The following is a 19,459-nucleotide window of genomic DNA, read 5'->3' on the forward strand; positions in this document are numbered from 1 at the left end:
CTCTAACAGCCAGGAGTCAGCAGAAGAAACCACAGCCCTATCCCAAATCCTCAGTCCCTCCCCAGGTACTTAGGGTTGAGAAAAGACACTGTTCCCTCTACACTATTATGCCTGCAAGGACAGGGTCTTGAGACCCTTCTGTGGACCTCATCCTCAAAAGGTACCACCTCTCAGCACCATGCCCTTTTAGATCAAAGTTCTCATTTTTCAATCTGTCTTCAGTAAGCTCAACAACTCTTTATTCTTAAACCCTGAACAGCTCTTTTTCAGTGTTTATTATATATTGCTATATTGGTTTGGGAGGAGAAGCAGGTTATAATATATCTATGTATGTTCCTGTTTTAGTTATAATATACATATTTCTATGCTTAAATAAGCACATTGGATATATATACACATTAAAAAAAAAAAAAAAACTGGAAGGAAATATACCAAAATGTTAACAGTAGGTTTACTTTCTTCTTTGTGTTTTTCTATGTCATGTCATTTTTAAATGCATGTATATTAATTTTTTAACTAGAGGTAAATTTTCCAATGTCCTTTTTTATTCAAAAATTGAAAACAGTTTCCACTTCCAGTATGGTAGAATAAGTCATTAACAGAACCACCTCCCTGAAGATATCAACTATAAACTCTGAGGAAAATGACCAAAAAAAAAGAAATCTAGAGATTCTAGAGAGTGAAAAAAGGAGCATATTCTGGATGGAAGCTGAAAAGGAAAGCCTGGGATATGGGGTGAGTTTCCATCTTTACAGCTTGACCTTGAGCACAGACTTCATCAGAAACTCTGCCATCTTTCTGCCCTGAAAAACCAGATGATGTCAGAACCCAGGGTAACTATAGCCATCTGAAAATGCCATGGGAACCCTATAAATTAGAGAAGCAGAATAGGAAGTCCCCATATTCCATGCATAAACTCAGCCAAGGTTTCTGGCTGAACCCTGGGCCTTTGAACCATGCATTCCTGGGGGTAGACTCAAGTCTTATCACAGTTAAGGCTAAAAGATTTGAACTGCTAATTGAGCTGATAACCTCCATAGGTGAGGCAGAGTTTGCAGTCTGAGGCTAAGTTAATTGCTTACTAAAACAAAAAAGTGTCAACCCTTTTTGGAGGAATATAGTATAATCCAGAGTCTCCACAAACTAACAATTACAATGCGTGGTATACAATATGAAATTACCCAACATATGAAAAAAAAAACAAACCAAAAAAAACAGGAAAATGTGACCCATTGATTCTCAAGAGAAAAGATAACCCATTGAGTTCAACACAGAGATGACCTAGATGTTGAAATTATCAGACAAGAACTTTAAAAGAGCTATTTTAACTATAGTCAATGGGGTAAAGGAAAATATGCTCATAATGAGTGAGGAAAAGAAGGAAATCAAGAAAATAGAAACTATGTTTTTTAATCTAAGAAATTCTAAAACTGAAAGATACAGTAACTAGAAAGAAACCTCAATGCACTCAAAAGCAGAATGGAAAGACAGAGAAAGAGTCAGTGAATGCGAAGATAGATCAGGAGAAATTCTCCAATCCAAAGGAGAATAAAGGTCAGAAAATAAAATGAGCAAAGCCTCAGGGATCTGTGGGACATTATCAAAAGATCTAATATACAGGTAATTAGCCCAGGAGAGAAGAAAAAAATTTAATAATGGCCAGAAACTTCCAATTTGGTGAATCTCAAACAGAATAAATATGAAGAAACTTATGTCTAATCCAGCATAATCAAGTGGATGAAAGCCAAGGATAAAAAGTAAATCTTATGTGTAGCCAGAGAGAAACAAAATATTATATATGGGGGAATAATTATTCAAACGACCATGGTCTTATCAGAAATCATGAAGGCCAGAAGGCAGTGGCACAACATCTTTAAAGTGCTAAAGACAAAATATTGTCAACCCAGAATTCTGTAACCAGTGAAAGGATCCTTCAAGAGTGAAGATGAGGGACTTCCCTGGTGGTCCAGTGACTTAGACTCCATGCTCCCAGTGCAAGGGGCCCAGATTCGATCCCATATGCTGCAACTAAGACCCAGAGCAGCCAAATGAAAAAATAAATATTAAAAAAAAGAGTGAAGTGTGAATTACATGAAAGTAGTAAAGTAGTATTAGTCACTCAGTCATGTCTGACCCTCTACGATCCCATGAACTATAGCCAGCCAGGCTCCTCTGTCCATAGAATTCTCTAGGCAAGAATACTGGACTGGGTTGCCACTCCCTTCTCCAGGGATCGAACCCAGGTCTCCTGCACTGCAGGCAGATTCTTTACCATCAGAGCTACCAGGGAAGCTCTGAATTACATATAGAACTCAAACTAAATGTACTCATTAAATTTTATTGAAATGTGATGGACAAAATGAAAAATGAGATAATATTTGAAAACAATTACAAACATAATTTTAAAACAATACTAAAATAAAAAACCACAACGCTGACAAAATTGTGGTTAAAATTGTCACCTCCATACAAAGTGAATGCAAATTGGTTTAACCTCCTTGAGAAGCAACATGTTACCAAGAACTAAAAAGAAATGTTGATCTCAGTCTTGGAAATTTCATTCACTGCAAAAACTAACAGGTGTATAAAGGTATTCGATTCAGTGTAATTATGAACAGTGTGAGGCTGAAAGGAACCATTCCCATTAACAGGGCAATGATTAGCAAATGACTGTCCATTAATGGAATAGAAAAGACTATTAGGAAACTATTAAAGTATATTATGTGAAAAATAAACAATGTACAAATGTGTACTGTGATGTTAAGAAAAGCAAATTATAAAATTACATGTTTATCATGAGTATGCACATACATGTATTAATTCCTTTGAGAATACTTATTGAACACTTAATATGTCCCGGGTATAGTGCTTTTCACAAAGGTGAAAAGACATGATCCCCTACTTTCAAGGAGATTTAGTCTAAGTGGAAATTATACAAACAAACCGAAAGGTGTTGTAATTTGTAAAATGCTTTCGTGAGGGGGAAGGAACGTGAAAGCCTGATGAAGAAATAAGGAAATACTTCACAAAGTGGCTAAGACGTTTATAGACCATGACAAAAGAGAACATGAAGAAAAGAAACCATTTGTGTTAGGGCAGAGAAATTGGGAGGCATTTATCTCTGTACTTCAAATTTTCTTATGTTAAATGTTTCAATATTTATAGAATTGAAAAAAATTGAAGATATAAAAAGTGAAGCCTTCTATATTTGGCTACTGTGGGAAAGGTTTATGTGAAATAAACCACAAATACATTGTAAAAATAAAGAAAGTAAATTTTTAAAGAAAATAAAAAGGCTCTCTGGTCATTTTCCCCCATTCTCACTTTCCTTAGGGACAGGCCACACAAATCCCCTGAGTGGGCAGCAGCATCTCCTGGCCCCCACCCAAGTTGACACCATACTTAAAATATCCACCCCAGATGGTCATCAACTTACCTCCTTGCACTGGGTTGATTATTAATAGTCTGGAGTCTTTGTGAGGCGGTTTTGTTTGGTTTGTTTTTCTTTTAACCTGAAGTTAGGAAGTGGCCATGCCAGAACTTCTCAGATTCCCATGACAGAATTCCACAGTAGTGGGTTGAATGGTTCCCCCCGCCTCCAAATATACATCCATGTCCTAACATCCAGAAATTGTGATTGTGACCTTATTTGGAAAAAGGGTCTTTGCAGATGTAATTAGGCTAAGGATCTTGAGATGAACGCATCCCGTATCTAGGAGGAGCCCTCAGTTCAGTGACAGGTGGCCTTATAAGAGACAGAGGGAGATTTGGGACACATAGGGGAGAAAGCCATGTGAAGATAGAGGCAGAGATTGGAGCCATGCAGACAAAAGACAATGAATGCTTGAAGCCACCAGAAGCTAGAAGAGGCCAGGAAGGTGTGACAGTTAATTTCATGGGTCAGCTTGGCTGGGCCACGTGATACTCAGATATGTGGCCAAACATTATTCTGGGTATTTCTGTAAGGGTGTTTTGGGTGAGATTAATATGTAAATTGGTGGAATTAGAATAAAACAAGTTGCCTTCCATACTCTAGATGGGCTTCATCTAATCAGCTGAAGGTCTGAATACAGAACAAAAAGACTAGACTCCCCTAACCAAAAGACAGTTCTCTAGGAGATGGCCTTCTGATTTGATCCGAGACCCTGGATCTTCCTGGTTCTAGAGAAGACTGTCTTCAGACTCAAAACTGGGACATTAGCTCTCCTGGGTCTTCAGCTTGCTAGCCCACTTAGCAGACTTTGGACTTGCCAGCCTCCATATTCCTTATAAATAATTGATCGATACAGCAATGGATCAACAGGTCCTATTGGTTCTGTTTCTCTGGAGAACCCTAACACAGGATCTTCCCCAAGAAGCTTCAGAAGGAACATGGCCTTGCTGACACCATGATTTCAGACCCTTGGCCTCCAGAACTGTGAGAAAATACATTTCCATTAAAAAATATGTTGTTTTAAGATATCCAGTTTATAGGAATTCTTTGTATCACAGCCATAAGACTCCAAGACAGTTACTGTGGCCTCTGACTTTTTAAGGACCTGGGTCAGGGGAACTTTGGAACATTTGCAGAAACATAGACTTCCTTTCTGATATTTTTAAGCCCAACACATGAGTCAGGGGCATGTGAAGAAGTAAGAAAAGCATAGTGTCACAGAATCACACAGACTAGAATTCAAATTCTGGTTCTAGCACTTAACACCTGAATGGATTCAAGAACCTCACGTATTTTACATATAATAGTGTGTGTATGTTAATCCCAAACTCCTAATTTATCCCTCCCCGCCACCACGTTTCCACTTTGGTAATCATAAGTTTGGTTTTCAATATCTGTGAGTTCATTTATTATCATTTTTAAAAAATTGAATCCACATATGAGTGATATCCTATGATATTTGTCTGTCTTTCTGACTTAGCTTAGTATGATAATCTCTAGTTGCATCCATATTGACGCAAATGGTATTATCTCGTTCTTTATGACTGAATAGTATTCCATTGTGGGGCTTCCCAGCCAGGGAAACTGGCGCTAGTGGTAAAGAACCTCCCAGCCAATGCAAGAGATGTAAGAGACACTGGTTCAATCCCTGGGTCAGGAAGATCCCCTGGAGGAGGAAATGGCAACCCACTCCAGTATTCTTGCCTACAGAATCCCACGGACAGAGGAGCCTGGTGGGCTACAGTCTATAGGGTCACAAAGAGTCAGACACGACTGAAAAAACAGCACAGCACAGTCTTCCATTGTATATATGTACCACAGGAAAAGAATCAATATATGTATAACTGAGTCACTATGTTGTACACTTGAAACTAACAACATTGTAAATCAATTACACTCCAATGAAATTTAAAAGAAAAGAAAAAAAAAGAACCTCACTAACCTCTATGAAGCTATTTCCTCATCAAAGCAATATCTCCTATCTTTCTGGGGTCCTATGAGGAATAGAAACACCCTTGGTAAAGCACCTGGCCCAGAGTACTAATTATAAACTGTTTTTCTTCTCCTATCCACCTCCTTCCTTCCTTCTCTAATTTGAAAGCTCTGCAGACAAGGCTTCTTCCAATCCCACCTGGCCTGACATCCCATGACTACAAGGAAAATGCCTTGATCCGATTTTCCCAGCATTCCCCATGAGCCCCCCTCCCCATTCCTGTCTCAGTGCTTTGCGTGCCTTTGCCCCACTTACCAAAATCCTCTTCCTCCTGAAAGGCACAGCTCGAGCTCTCCTACTCTAGGAAGTTTTCTGTCAACACCCAGCCCATGGTCCTCCCTCCCTCCTCCGAACTCCTCCGACTCTCAGTGAGGAATCACTTCACACACTGAGCTTCCTCCCTGTGTAGCCAGTTCCCACATGCCATCAGGCACTGCGGGAATTGAAAAGCATTTCCCACGGAAACGACATTACAGATAGTAGCCAGACTAGCAAAAGTGTGCACAGTACCCTACTGGGCTTTGCACTTCTGGAAAGCAGGCCCCACATACATTCCAAGTATTATAATTATGATCCATTAGGCATAAAGAGATGCAATATAGACGGTGCCCCTCTGTTCTGGCTGCACCAACCCTCCAGCACCGCCTCCTGGGCTCATATCCATCCATTCCGTCCTAGGAAGGCTGCCTGTCCACCAGGGCCTGCTGCCAGGCCTGCTGTCTGGGACCGGACCACCCTGACAGGTGACAACAGGTGTCCAGAGAGAGGCCACCAGCACAGCTGGGCACCTGGCACAGAGGTGAACTGGCCTGACAGGAAGGAAGTGCTTCCCAGACCCAACAGGGAGGAGGGCGTCCCCGTGCCCTGGTCTGTGGCTAGTGGCAGGGGCTGCAGGGGGCAGAGGCCTGGAGAAAGGGCGGGCCTGGCCCACACAGAGGCCACAGGGAGCCTGGTGGCTTTCCTGGGACACGGCTGCCTTTTCAGCCCCAATTAAAGCCTGGACCCAAGTCAACTGCTTGCTTTTCAGTGGGGTGAGGCTCAGAGATGGGCCGTCCCTCCCTCTGGCTGCAGTTCAGCTCTAAGGGGTGCTTCCTTGGGCCCACAGGGAAGTAGAGAGCTGCTCACCACTTTGCCTGGGGCTGGAAGGACAAAACTGAGGGCTAGGTAAGCTCATTTAACTCCTTCGTGTCTTCTACCCAATCCTGAAACTAACTAGATCAGCATCACCTGGGAACTTATTAGAAATGCAGACTGTCAGCTCCCACCCCCTCCACCTACGCATTCAAAATCTGCATTTTAATAAGATCCCCAGGTGATTCCTCCCCACGTTAAAGCTTGAGAAGCACTGCCTTAATTGTTCAAGGCAGAAGGGCAGGAAACCTAGATTTGCAATTTGATGACTGAGGACAGCAATGGTGGATTTTAGCCTTGATCCAAGCAGAAAAACTTGAGTAGTAAGGCTGGTGTGGATAAAAGCCAAATTGCCTACAGCCCAGCCCAGCCTTCCAAAACTCCAGACGTGGAGATTCCAGCTGAGATACAGAAGGGACTTGTGATTGTGATGAGTGTCCATAAACCAGTGACTGCCACTATTTGTATTTGTTTTGTATTTGTATTTCTCATCGTCTCGACTAGACTACAAGGGCTAAAAGGTCAGGAATCACATTGTATGAGTGTGTACATCATAGGAGAAAAATGGTATCTCATTAATGAGCACAAACTCTAAATTAGGCAGACCTGCCTTGTGGGCTCAGAATTTCCAGTAATTTACAACGTGGTCTTAGCCATAACAAGCCCTTTCAGAGACCTTCCATGACTTGGTTTCCTCATCTGTAGTACTGAAGTGAAAGTCGCTTGGTCCTGTCCAACTCTTTGCTACCCCATGGACTATATAGTCCATGGAATTCTCCAGGCCAGAATACTGGAGTGGGTAGCCTTTCCCTTCTCTAAGGGATCTTCCCAACTCAGGGATGGAACCCAGGTCTTCCAGTACTAGTGAAAACCTACCTCCCAGGATTCTTGGAGGATGAAAAATTGTACCCAGTAAATAACCGGTCCTCCAGGAAACAGTCACGCCTTCCCCTTTGAATCTCCCTACCCCCAGTGCCTAGCTCCAAGCCATCACATTTTAAATGCTAAATTAAAAAAAATGTTAGGTGATTGATCACCCCAATGTTCCTGAATAAAATGCATTTTCAATAAATAACTCTTGCTGTTTTCTTACTGTTTTGCCAAATTTCAAAGCAAATCATCCTTGTTATGGAAATTTGGGCAAAACATAGGAAGGTCTTAATGAGAAGTCTAGCTCTTTTCCATACCACCCTCAGTCACCCGGAGGCTCCAGTGAGTTCAAGATTTGGCTCCCCTAGGAACCCAGAGCCATGGCTTTACAAGGGGTGCTGAAGACTGTCCCGTTGGGGATGGCCTAGCAAATGGAATTCAAGAAACTGCTAAAGCCTCCCTTTGTGAGCTTGCATCCAACTGGGATGAGCCTGTGTCTGTCAGCTGATGGAGGCCCTTTGTGCTGAACACCAAAGCAGCCTAATTAAGGCTGCTGAGGACAAGTAACTAGGGGATTGGGTAGACCTGTGTAAAACTGACAAGAGGCAAACCCACCTGGAGTGGCTGGTTGCCGTCGTGTGGTAGTTAAGGACTTGAGCAGAGTTTCAGGCCAAGGATGACGTCGAGGGGGAGAACTTCAAATGCAAGAAATGAACAAATAACAAACTTGGCTTTTGTTCCTAAAAAAAAAAAAAACCGGAAGAATTTTGCTGTAATACCACCACCCAGCAACGTAACATGTTGATGCTAACATTTTGGAGTATTTCCTTTCAGATACAGAATGAATATGAAGGTCATAATAATTATCTGTTATTTCTGTTGTCTTACACAAAAGTTTGTTGTCTCTGAAGACAATGGGTAAGCTGGATTTCCTTCCTTGCTGAGATGTGGGGGTTCTGGAAACCCAGACCTTGAAAGCAGCCCAACTAAGACATTTCCCTGGTCCAATGGCTCGCCTCTGTCACTCAGATCGCCAAGTGATATGTGTTGCACAATCATACTTTCAAAGACTCTGTGCACAAATGAAAGTCATGAAATAAAGCCGGGCAGTTTCCACTTTAATTCAGAGAGAGAGGAGGTACTTGAAATTGAGCAGTAGAAATTCTCTCATTGATCTAGTGGAGTGGAGAGCCTGTTAGGCAAACAAGAATCCTTGCAATCTCACTGGTCCAAAGAGTAGCTGGCATCCTTTCAAATGAGGCAGTGACAAAGCTCTAAGGCACCTGGCCTTCAAATAACTGAGGATTTGGAAATCAGAATTCTTGTTCAGCCTTGCTCAGTGGCCACCAGGGCCAACATACTCAGATGCAGCCTGGGATTCTGACAGCTCTGAGCCCCTACTCCTCAAAGAATTTGGAGATGTGAGCCTGACCCCCAGGCTTTCATGATCTGGATAAATGCTGTTTCTCTTCCCTCCTTTGTCCAAATCTTATTCATGATCCCGAAGGAATTAGGTTTGATGTGGAAAGGCATGCTTTCAAACCCTGATTTTGGTCACTCGTAATATATATGAGGCCTTGGCTGCTGCACTGAACCCCTCAGATCCTCAGTTTCCATATCTGTAAAATGAAGCTAGTGATATGACTTCTCTCCTTGGTTTAGTGTGAGGAGTCATTGAGACAGCTTCTAGAAAGTTTCCTGGGCTCAGGGAATGCGTTCAATCAATGAGAGAGTGGGGGATTCCCTCCTCTCTGTACCTGAGAGACCCCGTTATTTCTTCAACTAGTCCAAAATGTACTTCTCTTTCATCTCTTCGCCAAATCCTTGATGCTGATTTCATGTCTGGAGTCCAGCCTCTTTTGCTTTCCATTGGTCCAAACCACTGCTACTAACGGAGAAGGCAATGGCACCCCACTCCAGTACTCTTGCCTGGAAAATCCCATGGATGGAGGAGCCTAGTGGGCTACAGTCCATGGGGTCTCGAAGAGTTGGACACGACTGAGCGACTTCACTTTCACTTTTCACTTTCATGCCTTGGAGAAGGAAATGGCAACCCACTCCAGTGTTCTTGCCTGGAGAATCCCAGGGACCGAGGAGCCTGGTGGGCTGCTGTCTATGGGGTCACACAGAGTCGGACACGACTGAAGCGACTTAGCAGCAGCAGCAGCTGCTACTAAACCGGGTACATCTTTCTCCCACCTGCGGCTAGGACCTGGCTCCACTGTATAGCCCCTCCCAAACTCATGCCTGACTTCCCTGTCCTTTCCTTTCCATGGAGAACTTTCATTCATTTCGCCATTTCTCCTTTAACATCATTACTGGGACAACCTCCCAGTTTCTATTCACTAAGCCATCTTTCTTCATTTAAATCCCACTCACTTCAGAAGGCTTGCTTAAAAAATAAAACCAGAAAAAAACCTAGTAATCAAACTCAAGCGGATTCTTTACCGGCTGAGCCAGGAGGGAAGTCCAGTCAAACTCAAGGGGTAAGGAAGAAAGTGTTTTTTCCTCTCACTGTCAATCAGAGCATAGTTACCCTGAAAAAAAAAAAAAATCAACATTTTTTTAAAAAGCTGATAGCCTGTGCTGGGAAGGGTGTGATGAAAAAACATTATCACGTGCTGTAGGTCAGAGTATATTATCAGCTCAACCCTTTGGAAAGCAACTGCGCAAGATTTATGGAACCATAAACATGTTCCTGCTCGTTAACCCCGTATTTCAATTTCTAGGAGATGACTTTAAGGAAATAGTAAGAAATTTGAGTGAAAAGGCGCTACACTAATATATATTCATTTCAGTGTTAGTTAAGATAGACTAATGTTGGAAACCACCTAAGGGGCCAACAAGAAAAGTGTAAAGGAAGTGACACGGAATCCCCCAGGTGTATTCCACAGGTATTAAAATAATAATTATGAAGTATCTACCTAGAAAAGTGTATAGTATGAAAAGCAAAGTACAACAAAGTGTGTGTGTATGTGTGTAGAAATAAATAGGGAAAGATTTAAAATTTAAAAAACAAAATAGGAAAGTACTACCAGTGTCTGCGTTGAACAGTTATTAATACTGAATAGGGAGGGATTTTCTTTTTCTCTGCTTTTCAAAGGTTCTGTCATGTGGTTATATTACTATTATAAATATATAAAAATTACATTATGTTACTTTATATGTTACATTATATTTATAATATATAGCTGAAGCTTCCCTGGAATTAAGGCGTTCAGAACCAGAAGTTCCCAAAAAAGGACCACCACAAACAAACCCAAGCCAGGTTGGTCAAACCACCAAGAAACCAGCCCCCCAAGGGACCCTATTTTGGGCTCCACTAAATCGCAAAGTCAGAGCCTGGAAGATGAGCTAGGTCTGTGCTTTCCTCAACGGGAAACACTTGCTACATCTTGGGCTTTGCAAACAGACACCTGGAGGATGGGGAATAGGAGGCCGAGAGGAGCTCAGCCCCGGGGCTGTCCCTTCCCCGCCCCCTTCCCAACGCCTGGGGGCAGGGAATTCCAAGTGGAGTCAGAGAAGAAAAAGCGTTGACTCCACACTCTTAAGAGATGGTGAATTGGGGCAAATACTTCCCAGGAAGAAAGTTTTAGTGGCCATTTGTAAAACTGAAAGAAGCAATTCAGGTGTGTGTGCTCCCGCAGTGATTGGGAATTAGGGCTTTTTCCAAGCCATGGACTGGATTTGGAAGACAAAGGAACTGGATCGGAGCCAGAGAGTTTTAGGGCTGGAAGGGACTTATGCCAGAAAGGAACAAAAGTCTCCTGAATGCTGGCTACTATGTGCCAGACACTTTAAAAACAGTATCTCTTGAATCCTCAGGATAGCTCAGTCAGGAAGCTATTATGGTCCTTGAGTTTCCAGGCAAGGGAACTGAGGCTCAGAGAATGTCCAAGGTTAGGCATCGGCCAGTGGCCAAGCCAAGAGGAGACCTGCAGCTGTCTGACTCCAGAGCCGTGCCCTTTCCTCTAGGTCTAGGCCAACCCCTTTCTTTTGAAGATGAGGAACCTGAAAGTCAGGGAGGGAAAGTGATTATACCTTGTTGGAGAGCTCATCAGAAGGAGGGCAGGACTTGAAGCCCAGTCTTGTGATCCCCGGCTGGCCGGGCACTCTCCACTCCCCCACCCAGGGCTGCCACCCACCTCTGCCCTTAGGCTTCTGCCCAACCTGCTACTTCTATCCACTTCCCCTTTCCAGGACAATTCCTCCTTGATTGGGAAGCCCAGGTTGACACAATCTCTGGGATCTTTGCAATTTGGGACTTATTAACATTACTATTATTTTTATTTCATTTGATTGTTCACTTCTGTATTTTCTCCTGAGTCGGGAGTATTTGTGGCAAAACATTATCTGAGAAGTAAAGAACATGTAACTGAATACAGAAAAGCTGTTTGCCCTGGGGCTTTATGTTTGAAACCAAAGGCAGCACGACCATTGAGTGTATTATCTGGATGATATCTAATACCACTGCTTTAGAGTGTGAGAATGAACCCTTTTCTTAACAGAAAAAAAAATCAGAAAAGAATATTGACCTTCCTAATGTTTCCCAGCACAAAGAAATCCATCTACTGTAGATTCCAAGACAGACCAGACCAATATGTCGACATGCTGGGCTCAGATTTCATTCCTGAAAATCTGGAACCTTATGCTGTATAAATAACATGATCTTTTCCTTCGTTCGAATCACGGGGGAAAACAATTGCTGGCAGATCTCAGAGTTCGCCCTCCCCGCTAACTGTCCCCACAAGTCCTAACTTGCTACCCGCAAGTCATGACTCGCATATTTTCATTTGAAGACTTTTGAAACGTTCTGGAAACCAGAGGGGGAAAGAGAACCAAATCCTCCTGAGACATAGAGTAAGGGGCAAATTTTTTAAGAAAAAAAAACATAAAAGGAAATGTCTTGCACATATAAGGGTATATTAAAACAGTTCATGGGACTTTATGGTACATTTTCTGGCATTGCCTGGTCAGATACAGAAGCACTGTTAGATCTGTCCTTATTTTCCAGAAGAACAAACTGGTGTGCAGAGAGGGGATATGTCCAAAGAACTGGCTAACTTTGACTTCTGGTCACATTCTCAGTTCTCTGTGCCAATCAGAAGAGCTAAATACCATATTTTAGTCTTTGTAGAAGAAATTTCTGCCTAAACCAGTATCATTTCCTGGTTAAAGATTTTTATATTACCAAAGTGATTATTAGAAGTTGTTATCACTCTAAACCTATTTACATGTCGCAGTGTTACATTTGTTCCTGTTTGAATTACAGCCATGGGGATTCCCTGGTGATCCAGTGCTTCCAAAGCAGGTGGCACAAGTTGGATCCCTGGCTGAGGAAATAAAGTCCCACATGCCGTTGGGCATGGCCAAAAGTAAAATAAAATAATAACAAAATAAATTAAAAGTTACAGTCAAACCCTCTGACAAATTTCTAGATTATTCAAATAGCAGAAGAGTTGAGGGGCACTGGCCATGTCTTATTCTTCTCTATAGTCCCAGAGTGCTTAAATAAGGTTTAGTACTGTGCCTTGCACTTCGGGTCATTCATAAAAAATCAGTTGAATGAATGGAAATTAGCTTATTGGCCCATTCCTAGGCTGTTACCTGTGGTACATTTTCAGAGACTATGGAATATACTGTAGAGAGAGAATTTGGTTGGAAGCTGAGTGACCCTGAGTGAGCGATTCCAATAAATATCTTGGGAGTGGAAGCAAGGTCTTTGACACTCTACTGATTTATTCCATGCACACTTACTCCCCTCTAGTCCATTCTCACCAGTATGTCTTCCAGTGTGTTCCCCTGGTCATCAAGTCCAAACTCCTAAGGTGCTCTGTGGCCTACCACGACAAGTCCATCACCCAGGTGATGGGTCACCCAACTCCTGCCCACCTCTGCCCTGTGCTGAAGCCACAGCTAACTGCTTTTAGTCTTTTCTCCCCTACCCCCACCATCCAAGGCCAGACTTTTCAACACCTCAATGCTTCTCCCCTAAACACCCAACTCTCCACTGTTCTTGGCTAGTGAACTTCTACTCATCCTTTATTTCTTGTGTCATCTCCAGGAATCTCCCCTTATGTCTGCATTCAAAGTGCAGCATTCCCTTTCCTGTACTCTCATAGCACCTGCCCACTGACTTGAAATACACTGTTTAGATGTCTGTTGCCCCTGTGAAAGTATGATTTTTTGAGGGCAGGGACCAGATCTTGCTCATTTCTGAGTCCTTGGTGCCTAGCACATGAACCTGGTCAGAGGAGCTTGGACCATTTAATGATGTCTAAACTTGCCTGAGGAGTTTTAGTGGGTGAGACCTCAGCAAGAGTGCAGTAAGGGAGGGAAAAGAGTAGCATTTCTGGGGCCTCCCCATCTCCTTATAAGGACGATATTTTTATTTTCTTGAAGTGTTAAGATAATAGTCAAAGGTCACTGTGCCATTTGGTCCATGGGAACTGAGTTCTCAGACCAAGGATTGAACCTGGCCCATAGCAATGAAAGCCTGGAATCCTAACCATTAGGCCACCAGGGAACTCCCTAAGGCCTAGTTTTCTGTGAGGTGTGAGGGCAATAACTAGCTTTTAAAATCTTATCAGACATTTCAAGATCTGGGATGGGAGACCTCATCTGTCCTACAAAACCTCAGATGGACCAGTTGTCTTATTGAATGATGGGGGAAGCTGGATCTTTCCATGAGTCATGGTCAGTTACTACCTTAAAAGTGGTAAGAGCATGCTTTCAGGAAATAAAACCTATTACTTTTGACCAGATAGTAACAGTAAGAAAGTGTTCCCCAAAGAGGATAGGTTCCCCGTTTTAAATGAAAAGAAGGAAGTAAAGTGAAACAATCAGGTTACCATAAGCAAAGGATTCTAAGTAGGTGCTTTCAAGACATTTGGTCTCTTTAGTAGGGCTGGGTACCATTAGCACACATTGGATATGACTTTGACTTTCAACCGTATTTTCATAGATGTTCCAAAGCAGCACTATCCAGTAGAACTTTCAGAAATGATGGGAATATTCTATATTTGTCCAAAATGGCAGTCACTAGCACAAGTGGCTGCTAGGCACTTGAAACGTGGCTGGTGCAACTAAACTGAATTTTAAATTTTTCTTAATTCCAATTAATTTTATTTCTAAATAACTATGCTTAACTAGTGGGTAGCATATTGGACAGTACAATTCCAAAGTAAATCTCAGCCCAATGAAGGCCCCAATCACCTTGCCACCTGTAGATCAAGATCAGTTTGCTTCTGGCAAACTTACTTTTAACAAAGCAATTTTTATTTTTATTTTTTTGGCTGTGCCACACAGCTTGTGGGATCTTAGTTCCCACAAGGGGTTTAACCTGGGCCCAGGCAGTGAAAGCACTGAGTCCTAACCACTGGACACCAGGGAATTTCTGTAACAAAGCAATTTTTAGAACCATTAATATAAACGCTTTCCTGAAAATTTAGAAAATAAGGAAAAGGGGAAAAATTCTTATCCCTAATCTCAGCATTTTGGTACATATTTTTCCCACTTTGCCCAGCTTGCTCATTAGCACCTTGAGCCTTTTGGCAGTCAGAAGGTGTGCTCTTCCGTGGAACCTAGGGACCCTTGGGGGCAGCCATGACTGGTAGCCTCACACAAGTACTTCCGGAGGGGTAAGCAGAGGGGCCACGGCTGTTGCCTGTGGCAGCAGCAACCATCATGGTGTCCTGGTTTTGACTCTCCAGGTAGGAAGGTCTTCTGTGTGTTCCAGACTCATGTTCTGTCCTATCCAGGTAAACACTGAAATATTGGAGCTTCAAGGCAATGGCAAGCCACTCCAGTACTCTTGCCTAGAAAATCCCATGGATGGAGGAGCCTGGTGGGCTGCATTCCATGGGGTCACTACCAGTCGGTTGCGACTGAGCGACTTCACTTTCACTTTTCACTTTCACACAACAGAGAAGGAAATGGCAACCCACTCCAGTGTTCTTGCCTGGAGAATCCCAGGGACAGGGGAGCCTGGTGGGCTGCTGTCTATGGGGTCGCACAGAGTCGGACACGACTGAAGCGACTTAGCAGCAGCAAGGTCCCTAGCAATTAGCTAGTCCAACCTATTTAGAGTGTAGATAAAATAGACACAGGACAGAGACTGAAAGAGATTGGATCCCTGACTCTTGATTCCAGTCCAGTGTTCCTTCCTCTCAATCGCCAGTCTTTACAGCAGCTTCCCAAGTCCAGTGACCAGGGCCTCCTCCTCCTCCTCCTGGTACTGCCTTACCACAGCTGCTGAGGAGAAGCAGGAGAAAAACTGAATGTGAGGCACTTGTCTTCTCCCAGATCTCCTCTGTTTTCATTTGCTTGGCAAAGTAGGAGGAAGTGCCTGTAACGACACCTGGCCTCTGTCCTTTGGGTAGCCCCAATCAGATACCAAGGCCACCGTCACATCTCCTCCAGGCCTGCCGTCATTGCCATCATGAAATAAAGCCTTGGTCGCCTGTTCCCACCATCCCCTTCTCTCCAGGCCTTCTCAGAATGGCCTGCTTGAAACCTGAGCCCAGTTCTTTCCCACACAGGAAAGAAAGGTTCCCACGACGGAGGCCATCTTTTCCAAGACTTCCCTGGCACACCAGAGGAAGGGCCACATTCCTCCAGAAGGCCAGTCCTGGCCTCAGGGAGGGTGATTTGCAGGAGTTGTCCTGACTCTTAGGGGGAGTCCGTGAAGCTAAGGCACACATTCACCACGCTCTCTATGCCCTCAGAGTTTCTCCACGAGCCTTGGACATCATGCGGCCTCTAGTAGCTTGGAAGTCGGGACCCCATTGCTACCTTCCAAATCCCCTAGCCCCATTTGCTCCCAGTAAATTTAAACAACTGCATGAGTGGGTCTAAACTCCCCTTTGTGCTATAATTAGGCTGGAACAAGGCTCACCCCAGGACAGAAATACTGTATGGGGCAGGTTATAGACTGCTGCTGGTCCCCACAGTAGGGAAGGAGCGACCTTCTGAATAGGAGGATTAACACATTAGCACATAGATTCCTGCTTCCGGGGAGGGTTGAATTCTAGGATAAGAGCTCCAGTTTGTAGAGAGGGGGAGGGGAAGGGGAAGACAGCACACTACAGACTGTGTGTTTCCTTCTCGGGGTACCTGGGGAGTCGGCTCAGGAATAGACCGACAGGCACCAGTCAGAGGAGCAGAGCCTCCCCAGGTCCTCCCCAGTTCGGGGTTGCACCTGGAAAATGCAGAAATCCAGGAGAGAAAAGTCTTTCCTGCCAGTGCCCCTTTCTCCTTCCCTGTCAGGTAGTGCTGGGGCAGCTGGAAGGCTGTAGAGAAGCTCAGAAAACAGGCACGCTGAAGCTAGCCACACAGGAGTACTCGGAGGAGCAGCTGTGTGGTGGAGGAGCAGCTGTGTGGTCTCGGGCAGGTGCGGCACCCATCTGGGCATCGTTTCTTCATCCACACAAAAGGGGATATTAACATTCATCTCACAAGGTTGTTAGGAAGATTACATGAGATAACATAAGAAAGCACCTAGAAATGAATAAGTAACACCTAGCAGGCCCTCAACAAATGATAAGGGCTCCCTCTCCAACATCCTCTCTGCCACCCACGTGGGCAAGAATTTCCTCAGCAGATTTCCCACTGAGTCTTCTGTTTGACTCAGTTTTCAGCTATGCCCCAAGACAATCGTCCCATGCCTGTCCCCTCTCTTTGCCCATGAGTGCACAGGGCAGAGTAGAGGTGGTCGTGTCCACCCTCCTAGCTCTCCTTCAAAGGGCTCAGCCCTGGAACATGGTCAGCCCAAGTTGGTGATAAGCTCTGCCTTGCTTCTCTTCACAAGAACTCATAGAAAGGAAGCTCTTGATGTCTTCAAGGGCCATAAGGGAGGTGATGGTAGCTGGGAGGGCCCACAGAGTGTCTACAGCCATTTATGACAATGCATTGAAGTGGGCTCCAAGCCAGCAACAGACAAAACAAACAATCAAGGAGCCTTAAAAAAAGTAAAATAATTTTTTTTAAAATTAAAAATATTAAAAAAAAAACAAATAATCAAGGGGCCTAGGTAACAGGTTCATTTAAATGAGAGAGAAGTTGGGACATTACCAGCTTTCACTTGTCCCTCTTAAGAAAGATGGAAAAAATAAAGAGAAAAAAACTTAAAAAAAAAAAAAAGCTCTGGAAAACTTTTGAAAACCAGAGAACCTGCTAATGAAGTTTTTCTCAAATCTAACAAAAACAGCAAAGAAACTTGGCAAAGAAATGCCTAGGTTGTTGAGTTACTAAAATAATGAAAAGCTTTTCCTTTACCTCTAGTGTAAGATTTGAAGGGAGCGAAAGATGTTTCTGTCCCCAGACCTGCTGGACAGCCACAACTCTGCAGCTTAGATGTAAAGGAAGGTGCAGAACAGCAATAAAGGTTGGTAACAAAGCACCACTTGCCTGCAGAAGATTTGCCTTCCCCAGAACAGCACGGGGTCAGTACATTTTCATGGCTTCTGCTTGCCCTGCTTAGCTCAAGACTGAGATGGTTGGATGGCACCACTGACTTGATGGACATGAGTTTGAGCAAGCTTTGGGAGTTGGCGATGGACTGGGAAGCCTGGCGTGCTGCAGTCCGTGGGGTTGCAAAGTGTCACAAAGAGTCAGACATGACTGAAAGGAACTGACTGGCAGATGAGGCCAGAGAATAACCCACTTAATGTCTGTAAGTCTCAGTTTCCTCATCTGTAACTGAGAGTGGGTGACCCTAATCTACCTTTACCCCAGTGGAGCTCTGACATCCAAGTTTTCATCTGAGATCTTAACATTCAGGGAGTGCATATGTTCCTGTGGTAGGCTGAGGCTTTGAAGTCCAGGAAATGAAATGTTTTGTAAACTATAAATTAATACCCACACCCCCCGCTTCCCCCATAAAGTATCATGATTGAAAATAGTACTCAAGAGTCTTGAATGCTTTCTTTAAACTGAATATTCATGTAAGGGCTGAATACACTTAAAACTTAGATGGAACTCAACATACAGGCTCTAAATCTGCCTCTCCGAGTGCACATCTCCAGATTGAGTCTATCAGGCCTGAATGGCTGAATTCTGCCTGTGAAAAACCACTCTTTCAGAGAATGATGATTTGTGTAGGATCAAAGGTCAAGAATGCTAATTTCACATCTTTTACTCTTAGAGTACCTTTAAGGCATTGGCAAACTGGTGGAAAATGGTTTGGAGTTTGTAAACATCTTGTATTTACTTGCCAAGCTTGCTTGGTGGTAGCTCTTCATTGGGACAGAAGAATGGACTTGGCTTGGAGAGTGACTGAACAGGTGGGATGCTAGAGCCAGAGGGCCTGCCTGGCACCCAGAAAGCCCAATAACAGAAGGAAGGTCCAACACCTGGAGGGCCCAGCTCCCTGAGGGTCAAAGCAGGAGCATCTCAACTCACTTCAGGAAGTATTAATACTTGGTCTAGAGCCATGCCCCCTACAGGAGGCAGACTTGGGGGACCCTATTTACATTTCTAAGGGAAGAAATCCTCATTTTACCAGCTGGCACTGGCATTGGCCCTGGACTCAACAGCCACCAAAGTCAGCATGCCAAGATCTCATCTTTAGTCACTTTGAATCATGGGCAGTTAGGGCTTTGGTTTTGCAAATTTGGGCAGAGAAGCAGGATATGTGGTTAGGAGGACTAAATCAGAAACTTAAACACTTACCCACATGGAGAACTCATTACCTTAGCAGGCAACCCATTTAGATTTTAACAGCTCTAGTGGGTTAGAAATCTCTTCCTTATATAGCATTGAAATCTGCATCCTTGTAACTTCCACCCTTTGTTCCCAGTTTCTCATTCAGAAACCACATGGACTAAATCTGTTCTCTTCCCCCAAGAGGCCTTAAGAACATTGTTCCTTGACTCTCAGATTTAGCTGGGCATTGGCTATAGTGATAGGCAGTTGGTTAGATAGATGCCTTTCCATCCTTATGATTCTATGTGGGAAGGAAATAAGGAAATTGATCCTAAAAGGAGACATGACAGTTCCTAAGTTACAAAATTTCTCAGTGGTTTCACTAGGAA

The sequence above is a fragment of the Bos mutus genome, chromosome X, assembly GCF_027580195.1.
Source record: "Bos mutus isolate GX-2022 chromosome X, NWIPB_WYAK_1.1, whole genome shotgun sequence".
In the NCBI taxonomy this organism is placed as follows: Eukaryota; Metazoa; Chordata; class Mammalia; order Artiodactyla; family Bovidae; genus Bos; species Bos mutus.